We start from the raw sequence: 14724 nt of genomic DNA on the forward strand, positions 1-14724 counted from the left end.
AGTGCCCTATCCCTTTGAGCCATAGCCGCTGCCTTAGTTTTTCTATTTTTAGTAGAGATGGGGGTCTCACTCCTGCTCAGGCTGATCTTGAACTCGTGAGCTCAAGGGATCCTCCTGCCTCGGCCTCCCAGAGTGCTGGGATTACAGGTGTGAGCCCCTGTGCCTGGCTATGAATGATCTTTTGAATGAGTGTTTGAAGGTGGTTTGCTGAGGAGGTTTACATCTATGTTCATGAGGGATATTGGCCTGTAATTTTCTTTTTTTCTAATGTCTTTGTCCGGCTTTGGATGAGTAATGCTGGCCTTCTAAAATAAGTTTGAAACTATTTCCTCCTTTTCAATTCTAAATGAATTTGTTTGGAAAAATCTAATTTAAATTGTATTTAAAAGATATTAAATATATATAACATTAGAACATTTCATATTTTCTCGCTAGATTAAGACCATGGGAAAGTATTTCTAAGCCAATTTGTATTTCCTTTTACAGATAATAAAAGAATTTTTTTTGTTTGCAAAGAAAGTAATTATAATCAAATTTTTCTTGGAGAAGTTAAGTATCCCTATTTTATATGCTTTTGTAAGTTAAACAAAGATTTCAAATTTTTCTAAAAATGGGAAGTATCTTACTTTATAAATTTAGATTTGGAATTAAATAGTCTTAAAGACGCCCTCTTGCTCACTCATTTGAAATAGTCACCTGGAAGTTGCACAGAATAACACAAGTTGCCTAAATCCTCCTGCTTTATAGGACTATTTTATTCATGATGTTACTTTCAGTACTTTCTGAAACAAGAAGCAATTGAAATAAATAGATGTTAATACTTTTAACAGCAATAAGCTGCATATGTTTGTGCTACTTACAGCTCTGAATTTTGAATATAAGAAAGAAATGTTTGAACCATAACTTTATGCCCCAAATATAAAAGCCTGCTGAAAAAACTGTCGTTCAGAGGAGTGTTTCAGAGGCGGTATCTCAGGTTATGTGGAGTTCACGTAGCTGCCTGGATGTGGTGATGGTGGTTACCACACTTGTGCTGCGTTAACGCTTTATAATGAAAAGAATTGACTCCATCCTCCCTTTGTATAAGGAGAAGAATTAGATGAACATCTTCAGATAGGCTGCTAAAGCGCATGAAATATTTTTTATTGATACATAATGGATGGACGTATTTGGGGGTAGATGTGATATTTAATACACATAGTTTGTAAAGATCGAATCAGTGCACTTGGAATGTCCCTCGCCTTAAACATCTGTCTTCTTTATACTAGAAACGTTTCAATTATTTTCTTTTAGTTATTTTGAAATACACAGATTACTATGAACTGTATTACCCTACTGATCTATCAAACAGCATGTTGACCTACATTAACAGCACACGTCCGTGTGGCGTTTATAAAACGGCTGTATTACCAGGGACTACATTTTTTTCATAATAGGAGTTAGAGTTTAGCTAGTAATGCTATTATGAAGAATAATTATTTTTTGACTATCTAAGAATGTTGTCTTAATAACACAACAATACATATTTATTATTGGAAAAAAGAAAACACAGATATACTGAAGGAGGTAACTTAAAAATACCTGATGTCATTGTACCAAAAAGCCCTGATATGCACAAATACTTACTATTGTCTTTGTAGATGAAGGGATCTTGATTTTTTTTTTCTTTCTATTTTTGGTAGAGACAGGGTCTTGTTTTTTGCTCAGGCTGGTCTTGAACTCGTGAGCTCAAGCTATCCACCCGCCTTGGCCTCCCAGAGTGCTGGGGTTACAGGCATGAGCACTGTGCCCGGCCTGGATGAAGGGGTCATTCTGTATAAACAATTTCTGACCTTACCGTCTTCTCTGGGTATCGTATCATAAACATCTGTATATGTCTTAAAATTACGCTTCTACACAAAGAAAGAGTCTTAATAAAAGCATAAGTGTATAACGTGGCTGTTTAAAATTTAATGTTTCTGTGAGAAACTGAAAAGTGCTCGTGATTAAGACATGTGAAGAGCTTGGCTCAGACCAAGTCTTTGGTCTTTGGGTTGAAGGGGACATAGAAATCTCAATGGAAGTGTTTCGGATTGTGTGTGAAAACCCCACACTGTACTCCAGAGGTGCATTAATGTACATAGTTACCATTCAATAAAAAAAAGAAGAAATCTCAATAGTGGCGATTGTTGTTGAGCACTTACACTGTGGACTAAGTAGTTTCCCCAGGTCTTAGGGACAGAACAGACAGACTATGGAAATATGAAATAAGTAAATTATCTAGAATGTGTGAGGGGCGTGTATTACGGAGGGAAAGAGAGAGCGAGTGCGTCAGGCTCTTTGCAGGAGACAGGTGTGACTCAGCAGAGCAGGCTGTGCGGGCCTCACTGTAATATGATAATGGAGGGGTGGGGGTTGTGTAGATACAGGCCGACATGCTGGACAGAGGGACGAGCCAGTGCTGGGCCCTCAGTCGGACGTACCTGGAGAGACCAGGAGCAGCGTGGAGACCAGTGCGACTGGAGTGGAGTGAGGGAGGGAGCACAGCAGGTGGGGTCACAGAGGCAAGGTCCCGAGAGGGTGTACACCCTAGAATTTTCCTTGTAAGCTATTTTGAAGAACATTGGCTTGTACTTTTGTTGCTAATTAAAAGGAAAACCCTACATGGTCCTGAGTAGTGACATAACATGACCATCTGAATGACATACATATGTATGTATTTTATGGAGACAGTCTCACTATGTGGCCCTTGGTAGAGTGCTGTGGCTCCACAGCTCACAGCAATCTCTAACTCTTGGGCTTAAGTGATCCTCTTGCCTCAGCTTCTTGAGTAGCTGGGACTACAGGCACCGGCCACAACGCCTGGCTATTTTTTTGTTGCAGTTGTCATTGTTGTTTAGCAGGCCTGGGCCTGGTTCGAACCCACCAGCCTTGGTGTATGTGGCTGGCTCTGTAACCACTGTGTTACAGGCACCAGGCCGTTATCCATATTTCTTAATTCCAAAGCTTCAAAACCCAAATATGGGCAGGATCTCATCTGGGACAAAACCTGGCCTTATTTGAGCTCATGGGTGGTGATATGGGAGCTGAATTTATAAGACCGTAACAGTCTGTCTCCCCCGTACAGTGCAATTTACTTAGTCTGTTCTTCTGCACACTACGACTGCATTTGATTATATCAGCAGGGAATAGACAGGGATGGCTGGGAGGGGAGAGGAAGAGATGGGGAACCCGGCAGGCGAGAGTGTTTGGGTAAGATGCTCGCAAAGTCGAGTGCGGGTGGAGATGCCCGTTTTATTATTCTTTCAACTTTTCCATAATATTTGAAATTTTAGTAAAGGAAGGCTTTACTAACAGACAAAGTAGAGTTTCTGAAACCATTTCTGTGTAATCTCTTCATGGCAGTTTTCTGTCATCTTGCATTTTAATATATTCTGATGAATTTTTGATGATTTTGGAGTTTTCCAGTAAAATAATGTTCATGACTTCTCTTAAAATTAGGAAAAAATCTTTCTGAATTTGTGTTGTGTGTAATAAATTTAGGCATTTACAGTAGAACCTCTATAAGTTGACCACCTAGGACTGTAACAAACTGGTCAACACAGGGAGGTGGTCAGCATAAGGAACGAGGCCTCCTGGTCCTGATACGCACAGCTGGTGCATGTCTGGTCTGTGAAAAAGAGGTCAGCTTGAGGAGGTGGGCAGTGCAGGGGTGGCCAGCTGTGGAGGGTCTACTGCAAAGGGAAAGGATTTGATGAATGTGTGAATGGTGAGATTGAGGGGCCTTATGGGCGCCAGTTCACATGTGTGACTGGTGAGAACGAGGGGCCTTCCAGGTACCAGTTCATACATGTGAATGGTGAGATTGAGGGGCCTTCTGGGTGCCAGTTCACACGTGTGCATGGTGAAGATGAGGGGCCTTCCAGGCGCCAGTTCACATGTGTGAATGGTGAGATCCAGGGGCCTTCCGGGTGCCAGTTCACATGTGTGAGTGGTGAGGACGAGGGGCCTTCCAGGCGCCAGTACACATGTGTGAATGGTGAGATCCAGGGGCCTTCCGGGTGCCAGTTCACATGTGTGAGTGGTGAGGACGAGGGGCCTTCTCGGTGCCAGTTCACACCTGTGAGTGGTGAGGACGAGGGGCCTTCCAGGCACCAGTTCACACATGTGAATGGTGAGATCCAGGGGCCTTCCGGGTGCCAGTTCACACCTGTGAGTGATGAGGACGAGGGGCCTTCCGGGTGCCAGCTCACATGTGTGAATGGTGAGAATGAGGGGCCTTCCGGGCGCCTGTTCACACGTGTGGGTGGTGAGATCGAGGGGCCTTCCGGGCATCAGTTCACACGTGTGACTGGTGAGGACGAGGGGCCTTCTAGGCGCCAGTTCACATGTGTGGGTGGTGAGGACGAGGGACCTTCCTGGCGCCAGTTCACATGTAGACCATCTGTATTTTTAAGCCAAAATTGACAAATGTCTATTAAGGTTTTTCTCTGCCATGGCAGGTATTCTAAGACATCCAGAAAGTTAACAGGAAGATTTTTTTTATCTTTCTTACTTTGTATGGCTTTTAGGACCATAAAAGGTGAAAGTCTAGGGTCAGTAGTACTCTAAGTGCTGACCTTGACACTGTTACCAGCAGACCTGTCTTCTGATCATACTTTCCACCCTTGTCTGGCTGATGTGATACTTTCCTGTAGTGAGGTGGTTAGTTTTTATTTTGAATATGGCATTGAAATCTGGCTAAGCATCCTGACATAAATTCTTACATGAGTAACTCTGCTTCCAGTGGTGTTACTTTCCCCCACATGACTGCTGAAATATCCATTTGTTGTGTAATATCTTTTGTCTTGGGCGTAGATACTTTGTGTGTGTTTTCAAGATGTCACAGATCATAGTTTTTGAGAATGTCAGTGGGCTTGCATTGTCTCGTTCTTATGAGCCCATAACATTTTAATTCTAGAAGAATTAACCACTGTGCTACAGGCGCCGAGCCATGTGAAACTCTTTTTTTTTTTTTTTTTTGTGAAACTCTTTTTTTAAAGATGATTTTTTTGTTTTAACATCTTTAGAGACAAGGTCTTGCTATATTGCCCAGGCTGGTCACAAATTCCTGGCTGAAGGCAATCCTCTCGCCTCAGCTCCCCAGTTGCTGAGGTTTGAGGCATGACCCACGATGCCAGACTTGAGTTCCTAACAGATTGTATACCAAATATTTGTCTTAATCATGTGTCTAATTTTGATATTTCTAAAGTTCTAATGTTTTATCTGAGTCTCTTTTTGGTATTAAGACTGGTGTATGGTATTGAGACTAAGGGACTCTTAGTCTCTTTTTTGATATTTTACTATTCAACTGGAGAGCTTCTAGAGAGAAATGTTAATTATATTATACTATAATAAATTGTTCTTATATTTCTCATGCTATTTAGACTAAATGCTTGGTTGATGTTCAGTCAGTATATGTTGTTTGCTACCACATAGACATAGTAGCTTGATAATACTCTGCTCATCACTCATATAGAAAAATTTAAGGTATTGCTGTGGTTGTTATTTCTCCTTTCATTTTAGCTGTTACTCTTAACAGGTGAATTCTCATAAGTAGTAGATCTGAAAGAAATTGATTTCATTTTAGCTGTTACTCTTAACAGGTGAATTCTTGTAAGTAGTAGATCTGAAAGAAATTGATTTCATTTTAGCTGTTACTCTTAACAGGTGAATTCTCATAAGTAGTAGATCTGAAAGAAATTGATCTCATTCTACAGAAACAGGCTTTGAGGAAATCAACTTTCTGATTAAAGAGAAAGAACGCAACTCCAAGCTCATATTATGCTCTTCACAGCTAGTCCTCTTGTTTGGAAGAGGGAGGGGACAGGCTGTCACTCTGGTGCCCGGGCTGGGGTGCAAGGGCATCATCACAGCTCAACAGAAACCTTAAACTCCTACGCTCAAGCAGTAATCCTGCTAATTTTTGATTTTTTTATAGAGACAGGGTCTTGTTGTGTTGCTTAGGCTGGTCTTGAACTCTTGGCCCCAAATACTCCTCCTGCCTCTCAAATTGCTATACCATTACAGGCATGAACTGCCGTGCCTCCACCCCCAGCCACTCCTTTTTTCCCAGTACATCACTGATTTGATTTTGGGAAACAGAATGAGCTAAAACAGCAATTTCTTGATGACAATTGTTTTTGTTTTTTAAAGTATGTTTCTAAAATGTGTTTTCAAATTAATGGAGAAAAACTGAAATGAAATAGGATTCTTTACAGCATGTTTTCTCAGGATAATACCTGTTTTACAAGTTTTTTGGAGATGGGGGTTAGATTAAATACATATAGTGTATCTAGCATAATTCTTGGCTCAAGTAAATATTCCCAAGTAATGGTTATTGTTACTAGTACTATCATAACCATCAGGTTTCTTGATGATTAAATGGAAGATGGTATAATGCATTGAATTAAAGAATATTTGAATTTTTTTTTTTTTTTGAGACAGTATCTCAAGCTGTCACCCTGGGTAGGGTGCTGTGGTGTCACAGCTCACAGCAACCTCAAATTCTTGGGCTTAAGCAATTCTCTTCCCTTAGCCTCCCAAGTAGCTGGGACTACAGGCACCCACCACAACACCCAGCTTTTTTTTTGTAGCAGTTGTCATTGATAAAATCCAGCATCCTTTTCTAATTAGAACACTGAGGAGTATAAACTGATCAAAGCTATCTATGACAGACTCACAGCTAATATTTTACTGAATGGAGTAAAACTGAAAGCTTTTCCTCTTAGAACTGGAACCAGACAAGGTTGTCCTCTGTCACCACTACTATTTAACATAGTGCTGGAAGTTTCAGTCAGTACAATTAGGCAAGACAAGAAAATAAAGGGTATCCAAATCAGAGCAGAGGGGGTCAAACTCTCCCTCTTTGCTGATGATTTGATCTTATACTTAGAGAACCCCAAAGACTCAACCACAAGACTCCTACAAGTCATCAAAAAAATGCAGTAATGTCTCAGGATATAAAATCAATGTCCACAAGTTAGTTTCCTTTGTATATGCCAGCAACAGCCAAGATGAGAGGTTAATTAAGGACACCATAGCCCCAAAGAAAATAAAATACTTAGGAATATACCTAACAAAAGGTATAGGGGTAAAGGACCTCTATAAAGATAATTATGAAACCCTAAGAAAACAAATAGCAGAGGATTTTAACAAATGGAAGAACATACCATGCTCATGGCTGGGAAGAATCAACATTGTTAAAATGTCTGTACTTCCCAGAGCAATTTACAGATTCAACACCATCCCTATTAAAATACCAATGTTAATTAAACCCTTGGTTTCGATTTCTGCTTGTTCTATAATCTTTGGTTCATTTCTTTCATTTCCCTCGAAATAGACATAGTATTTGTACCAACCTTATTTTAAGGAATGAGAAAAAGAACTATATAGTGGAATGTTTTTTTTTTCCAAAAAAATATTAAATCAGATGGAAAGTCTGGACTGCTTCCAGTCTGAACTGTTAACCTCAGTTGATTTTTTTTGAGAGAATTTTTTTACAAAAGTTGATTTTTATTTATTATAGAGATACAGGTGATTTCTTCAACTACTAATTCAAACAGACTATGTTTTTTTCTGAACAGAATAAATGTTATATTTATAAAATGTATATATGATTTGTGCTGAGTAGGAGTGAGGTAGGGTGTCCTGTATCTTAAGTAGTGGAAATTCACTGAGGGCCCATAAGTGGTTTAAAATACCAAACTATCTCCCTAAGCATTGCCTTAATTAGGAAAAATTTGGAGAATGGAAAAAATGTAGGCATGATCCAAACATCAGTTCTTTACATCAAGATCTAATGGTTGTCTAAATTTACACATAGACATATAAATCTTTCTGGCAAGGTAGTGAAACTTATCTTTTACTGTAAAAAGCCCTTAAAAATATAAAGTAACAGTTCATTGAGTTAGAGACTTTAAATGTGGAAAACTTGAATGGAAATTTAGTTTCAGATCCAAACATAACCGCTCCAAGCTGTGTGGTACACCAGGTGTTTGACGTAAGTTTACACTTAGCATATGGAGAATTAAATGAAATCGCCAAGTTTCATCTCAGGCCATGATTATGAAAGTGTGCTAATCCCCGTATTATTTCCTCATTGCAGAGAACAGCGTATATTTTTAAGGAGGATTATAAATCTAACTCTTCATTACTGAAATTAAAGAATTTTTTTAAAGGGAGACAACTGTTCTTACATCACTTTGTGTCAAACACCCAGATCATGTCTGGAATGTTTTATTTGATTTTTGACAACGTATTTTCGAAGAGGTGTATCTAGAGAAGGTGACCGTGACAGTGACAGTTATTGAAAATTTATCATGTGAGAAAGAATTGGAGGAAATAGCAATGTTTATCCTTAAAAAAATAAAAAAAAGACTTGAAAGTTAGATCTTCAGTTATTTGGAAGATTTTCATGTAGAAGAAAGTGTATACTTCCATGGCACAGCCTCAGAATGTAGAATTAAAATGGAAATTATTATAAGGATATAGACTTAACTTTCAAAGCTTTTCTGATAATTTAACTTTATGAGGTTGGAATAGACTTCCTTGCTGTCCATCATTGGAAACACCTGAGTGATTCGTAGTCGCTGGTCGTACATTCTGTAAACAGGTTGGATTCTACGAGATCGCTTCTCACTAGATTTTTTGGGGAATGTTTTAAAAAGCGGTCTACAGGTGACTAGTTCTAGGGAACTTGAACATCCTCTAAAATGCATCACACATCATTTGAAATAATCTGGTCTCTGATTCACCAAGTTTTTGATGATGACTTTTTATCACAGTTTCACGAATTGTTAAAAATAAGAGATTTTCAAACTAATAGATTTTCAAACAAGAAGGATTTTGGTTTAAAAATATGGAACGCTTCACAAATTGGCGTGTCATCCCTGCTCAGAGGCCATGCTAATCTTCTCTGTATCCTTCCAATTTTAGTATATGTGCTCCCGAAGCAAGCACTATAGTATACTTTTTTAAAAAGAGATTTGGTATCTCTAAAAACAAAAAGATCTTGGCCGGGCATGGTGGCACATGCCTGTAATCCTAGCACTCTGGGAGGCCAAGGCTGATGGATTGCCCTGACCTCAGAGGTTCGAGACCAGCCTGAGCCAGAGTGAAACCTTGTCTCAAAAAAAAAAAAATCTTTTTGGCCCAGACTGGAGTACAGTAAGGTTTCACCACTCACTATACCCTCCAACTCTTGGGCTCAAGCGACTCTCCTGCCTCTGCCTCCCAAATAGCTAGGACTATATCTGGGCCCCACCATGTGTAGCTAATTATTAATTGTTTTTAAAAATGAAAATATTGTTGCCCTGTTCCCAGGCCCGTCTTTAACTTCTGGCCTCACACTGTCTTTCTGTCTCAGCCTCGTAAAGTGCTGGGGTTATAGGTATATCCACTGCACCTGACCAGAGTAAATTTCAAATATTTAAAATAATGGCATAATTTTATTCTATATTTTATAATGTTTTATATTCACATTGGTAAAATTTGTAAAATGCTTGACATGGGGCTGGGTGTGGTGGCTCACACCTGTAATCCCAGCACTTTGGAAGGCTGGGTAGGGAGATCACTGGGCAACACAGACCTTGTCTCTACACAAATTTGAAACATTGTCCAGGTGTGGTGGCACACACCTGCAGCCCCAGACACTTGGAGGGCTTAAGCTGGAGGATCACTTGAGCCCAGGAGTTCAAGGCTGCGGTGAGCTGTGATCACCATCCTTGTGCTCCAGCCTGGTGGCAAAGTGAGACCATGTCTCTAAAAAAAACCATTCATTAAAAAATATATAGTTGATAGAGGGATTCCAAATTACAGAATTACCTACTTAATATAAATCATGAAAGTTATTGAATTCTATTTCTTTTTAAGGAAATAAATTTCTCATTTAACAGTATAAATCTCAGTCCTAATATGATTGGTGGCTGCATGAATGACATTTATAATAATTTTGAAAAGTATCATATTTCACATATTTTGTTAAAATAGTACGGCTTTGTGAAATACTTCACTATGATGAGGTAATTTATTTTAAAAGCTGAAAATGCGTAAGTATATTATTTTCCCTTTCAAAGCAGTTGATTTTTATTGGCAGTGTGCCAGATAAAGGCCTTCTGTCCACTGCGGTCGGTGCTACCTTAGGCCTCTTCCTGGTGTTCTCTACCAGGGAAAGTGCTTTGGAGTTTATCAGAATAACAGTCTGTTCATTCATACTTAATTAATTGGGTGCTTATGCTAGTTTTATTTACTGATGTATTTTTTTTTCCTTGAACCATATACAGGATGAGTTTTACTTCTCTTTATAACATGTGCTACAGAAACCAAATAATTCCATACACGCGGTAGTTGTTCAACATATATTTGGTGTTTTACTGATGCATCTTTAGGGAAGTGGCTTTGAAGTATCAACTGCCGTACTTAGTGAGAAATAGGATTTATATCACAATCCAGGATGGTGAACCCCTTTACTTAATCTTATCACTCCGATTCATTGGATATTTTGTATTCTATTCTATTTTATTTGTTAAATTGCTGTGTTCAGTCTCTTATACCCACCCTGTGACCTGAAAAGATAGAGTCACACCCCTACTTAGATGAAATTAATTGGTAATTTATTTTACTTGCTGCAGGGGTTGCTGTTTTGAGAGGCAGTCGGCAGCCCAGAAGTAGGGGGTAGGTTGTCTTTTATAGGTTTGTGCAAGCATAGTACAGAAGCGAAACGTGGCTGGTTAAGGGGGCGTTACAGCAATAGTTACAGTAATGTAACAATTATTAATACAGCTTTGGTTGACAATGGATAGGTCTCATATCACAATGGTTATGGTTATACAACAGTAATGAATCGAGTCTCAGTGAGTTTTCCACCATTGTTCATCTACTGAGAACTTGGGGGTTTTGTGAAACTTGGGACCTTTCATCCTTGTTCTGAAGCTTGTTCTTGGCAACACTAGGGGGAAGGAGGGAGCCTGGGAACGTGGCTGGGAAGGCCCGTAGGGCAGCGGAATGGGAGAAGGCAGGGGGACCTGGGGGAAACAAGAGCTACAGGATTGATTTAAAAAGAGCCCAAATTGTAAAAGTCTACTTTCGGGGAATTCACAGTGGTCTCTTTGATTTTAAGATAATACACTTGTGATATAGTGCTTGATTAGTCAGCAAAATTGTCATCTCATGATAGGTTATAGTATTATTGTGGCTACAGGTTTTTAATTTAATTTTGTTTTTTATTATTTCAGAATATTATGGGGGTACAAATGTGGTTACATGTGTGCATGGCGCCCGTGAGGGATGAATTCCCCCACCCACCTGCCCACCTGCCCACCTGTCCACCTGCCCACTGCCCACCTGCCCACCTGCATGCTTTCTGTTAGCTTTTTATACCAGCCGTGCACATGGCTGTTGGTGGGTTTGTTCTGATTTAATAGTTTGAGAACATGGGGTGTTTATTTCTCTATTCCTGTGATGCTTCCTTTAGAAGAACGGTCTCCAAGTTCCATCCAGGTTGTGACAAAAGGCATTAATTAGTTCACCATTTTTTTATGGCTGAGTAGTGCTCCATGGTAAACATGAACCACATTATTAATCCACTCAGGTATTGATGGGCACTTGGGTTGATTCTGCATCTTTGCAATTACATTTGAGTGTACGTGTCTTTTTAATTAAAAAAGAAAATGACTTTTTTCCCTGTGGGAAAATGCCCAATAGTGAGATTTCTGGATCAAATGGTAGTTCTTTGGGGTATGTGCATCCGACTTTCCATAGAGGTGGTACTAGTTTGCTGTCGCACCAACAGTGTATACTGTTCTTTTTTCTCTGTATCCACTTCAGGGAGTGTTGTTTTGGGATTTTTTTATAAAAATCATTCTTAAGACTTCACACCCATAGCTCAGTGGGTAGAGCACCGGCCATATACACCAGGGCTGGCAGGTTGGAGCCTGGTCTGGGCCTGCTAAACAATGACAACTACAGCTACAGCAACAACAAAAATAGCTGGGCATTGTGGTGGGTGCTCGTACTCCCGGCTACTCAGAGGCTGAGGCAAGAGAATTGCTTGAGCCCAAGAATTGGAGGTTGCTGTGAGCTGTGACACCTTAGCACTCTACCAAGGGTGACAAAGTGAGACTCTGTCTCAAAAAACCCATTATTTTTAACTGGAGTTGGGTGAGAGCTCCTTGCGGCTTTGGTTTGCATTTCCTTGCTGGCTGGAGCTGTGGAGTGCTTCTCATCAGCCACTGGTCTGCCTTCTGTGCTTGTCTTCTGTCTTGCCTGAGCCAGAGCAAGACGCCGTCTCTAAAACAGCCTGGCGTTGTGGTGGACGCCTGTAGTCCCAGCTACTCAGGAGGGTGAGGCAAGAGAATCACTTGAGCCCAAGAGTTTGGGGTTGCTGTGAGCTGTGACGCCACCACACTCTACCGAGGGTGACACAGTGAGACTCTGTCTCCAAAACAAACAAATAACCCCTCTGTGTCAGTCACAGCACTCCAGAGAAATGGAACTGGTGCTGTGTGTGTGTGTCTGCATGTATTTGTGCATTTGTGTGTGTGTTCATCCACACACATGTACATCTACACACAGAGAATGGTGCATTTTAAGGAATTGGCCCTCATGACTGTGGTTGCTGGCAAGTCCTAAATCTGCAAGTAGCTAGCAGGCTGGAAACCGGGGAAGCATTGATGCTGGGTGTGAGCCTGAAGGCCGTCTGCTGGGAGGGCCCCTCTCCCTCAGAGGAGGTCAGCCTTTCCAGTAAGACCTTCAGTGACTGGACTCTGCCAGTCAGGAGCATAATCTATTTTATTCAGAATCTAAGGATTTTTTTTTTTATTAAATCATAGCTGTGTTAATTAATACAGTCATGGGGTACAGTGTGCTGTTTTTATATGCAATTTGAAATATTTTCATCAAACTGGTTAACATAGCCTTTGTGTCATTTTCTTAGTTACTGTGTTAAGACATTTATATTCTACATTTAGAAAGATTTACATGTGCCCTTATAAGATGAACCATAGGCCTGATCCCACCAATCACCCTCCCTCCACCCATCCTCCTCCCTTCCCCTCCCTCTCCCCTTTCCCCATATTCTTGGGCTATAATTGGGTTATAGCTTTCCTGTGAAAGCTGTAAGTAGGTTTCATAGTAGGGCTGAGTACATTGGGTACTTTTTCTTCCATTCTTGAGATACTTTGCTAAGAAGAATATTTTCCAGCTCCATCCATGTAAACATGAAGGAGATAAAGTCTCCATCTTTCTTTAGGGCTGCATAGTATTCCATGGTGTACATATACCACAATTTATTGATCCATTCATGGGTCCATGGGCACTTGGGCTTCTTCCATGACCTGGCAGTTATGAATTGGGCTGCAGTAAACATTCAAATGTTTATTGGTACAAATTGGTACAAATATCTTTGTTGTAGGGTGATTTTTGGTCTTCTGGATATATAGCTAGTAGAGGAATTGTAGGATCAAATGGCAGGTCTGTGGATTTTCATTATCTATGTTACTGTATCTAAAAATTACCTTCACAGAAACATCTAGAATAATGTTTGAGCAGACTCAGGCCCTGTGCCTGGCTAAGTTGACCCTTGAAATTAGTCAGTGCATCTTCCAGGGGTGTCCAGCCTGCTGGACTCTGCACCACATTGAAAGAAGCTCAAACACTGAGGAAGGCTGGTGAGAGAGAAAAGCCTGTGCATGTTTTTTGTGGTATTTGCCACCATAGATAAACAAAAAAGTCCTCATATAATCTGCCTGTGGCCCACAGGCTGGGGGTTGGACACCCGTGTTGGACCATTCTTGGGTCTTATTTTAGACTGGCTGTTTTCTGCCTTAGCTCCGAGTTACTCAGTTTTCATTGACTAATACATGTTCTGATTTTTAATAGGAAAAGTGATATGTTTGTTAATTAAGATTGTTCTTTTAAATGCTGGAGTGTTTACCTTTGAGGAGTTTCATATATTGTTTTCCAGAAAAGCTTAAACCTAATAGATATTTCGTGGGAGTATTAGTCCATTATGGTTTCACTTTTAAAAGTTTCTAACACTAATTGGGTTAATTATAGTAATTTAGCATTTAAACCTAGTTTTAGAAATTGTTGAGTAACAGTACTGACTACTCAGTTCTTCCAGAACATTCTTGCTTATTCTTTCCAGCTTTGCCACGTCTTTAAAATCTCCTTAATGATCCTGTGTGTTTATTATTTCCTTCCTCTTTCCCTCCTTCCTTTACTAGAAATTTGAGTGTTTATCGTATGCCAGGTACTTTATTAAACATTGAGTACTGCTAAATAAAAGATATATTTTCTGCTTTCGTGGAGTTTACAGGACCTAGTTGAGTGAACCAGGACACAGGGGAGCAGTACGGTTTGGTTGTGGTGGAGATGAACAGAAGACAGTGATAGACAGTACGGGGGTTCCTTTCCCAGGGTAGTTAGGGATGTATCTGAAAAGATGATATTTAAACAGGTGCTTGAAGGATGACAAATCAGCTTGGAAAATCACAAGGAAAGAAAGGAATGTTTCTTTGAGGCCGAGGGGTCATAGGAGAGTGTTATTAAAATTCTTAATCCATTTGGAAGCCATTGAGCTTTTTAAGCAGAGGAGTTAAAGTTTTAACAAGCTACTGTGACTCCTGTGTGGACAGAAGATTGGCAGTGAGAGGCGAGGGCTGGGGAAAGACCAGCAGACTGTGGCAGCGTCCACTCCCTTCTGTC

At 40.2% G+C, this 14724-nt stretch overlaps 1 protein-coding gene and 1 non-coding gene across 2 annotated transcripts in view; one reads left to right on the plus strand and one right to left on the minus strand.

The window, feature by feature from the left end:
• Positions 1-14724, plus strand: part of ME1 (malic enzyme 1) — a 161719-nt gene that overhangs the window by 38336 nt on the left and 108659 nt on the right. The window lies entirely within an intron of this gene.
• On the minus strand, positions 8873-8979 carry LOC111721950. The gene has a single exon (XR_002770929.1). It is a non-coding gene; the product is annotated as a U6 spliceosomal RNA (small nuclear RNA).

The sequence above is a fragment of the Otolemur garnettii genome, unplaced genomic scaffold (genome assembly GCF_000181295.1).
Source record: "Otolemur garnettii isolate 467f Iridium unplaced genomic scaffold, OtoGar3 scaffold00205, whole genome shotgun sequence".
NCBI lineage: Eukaryota > Metazoa > Chordata > Mammalia > Primates > Galagidae > Otolemur > Otolemur garnettii.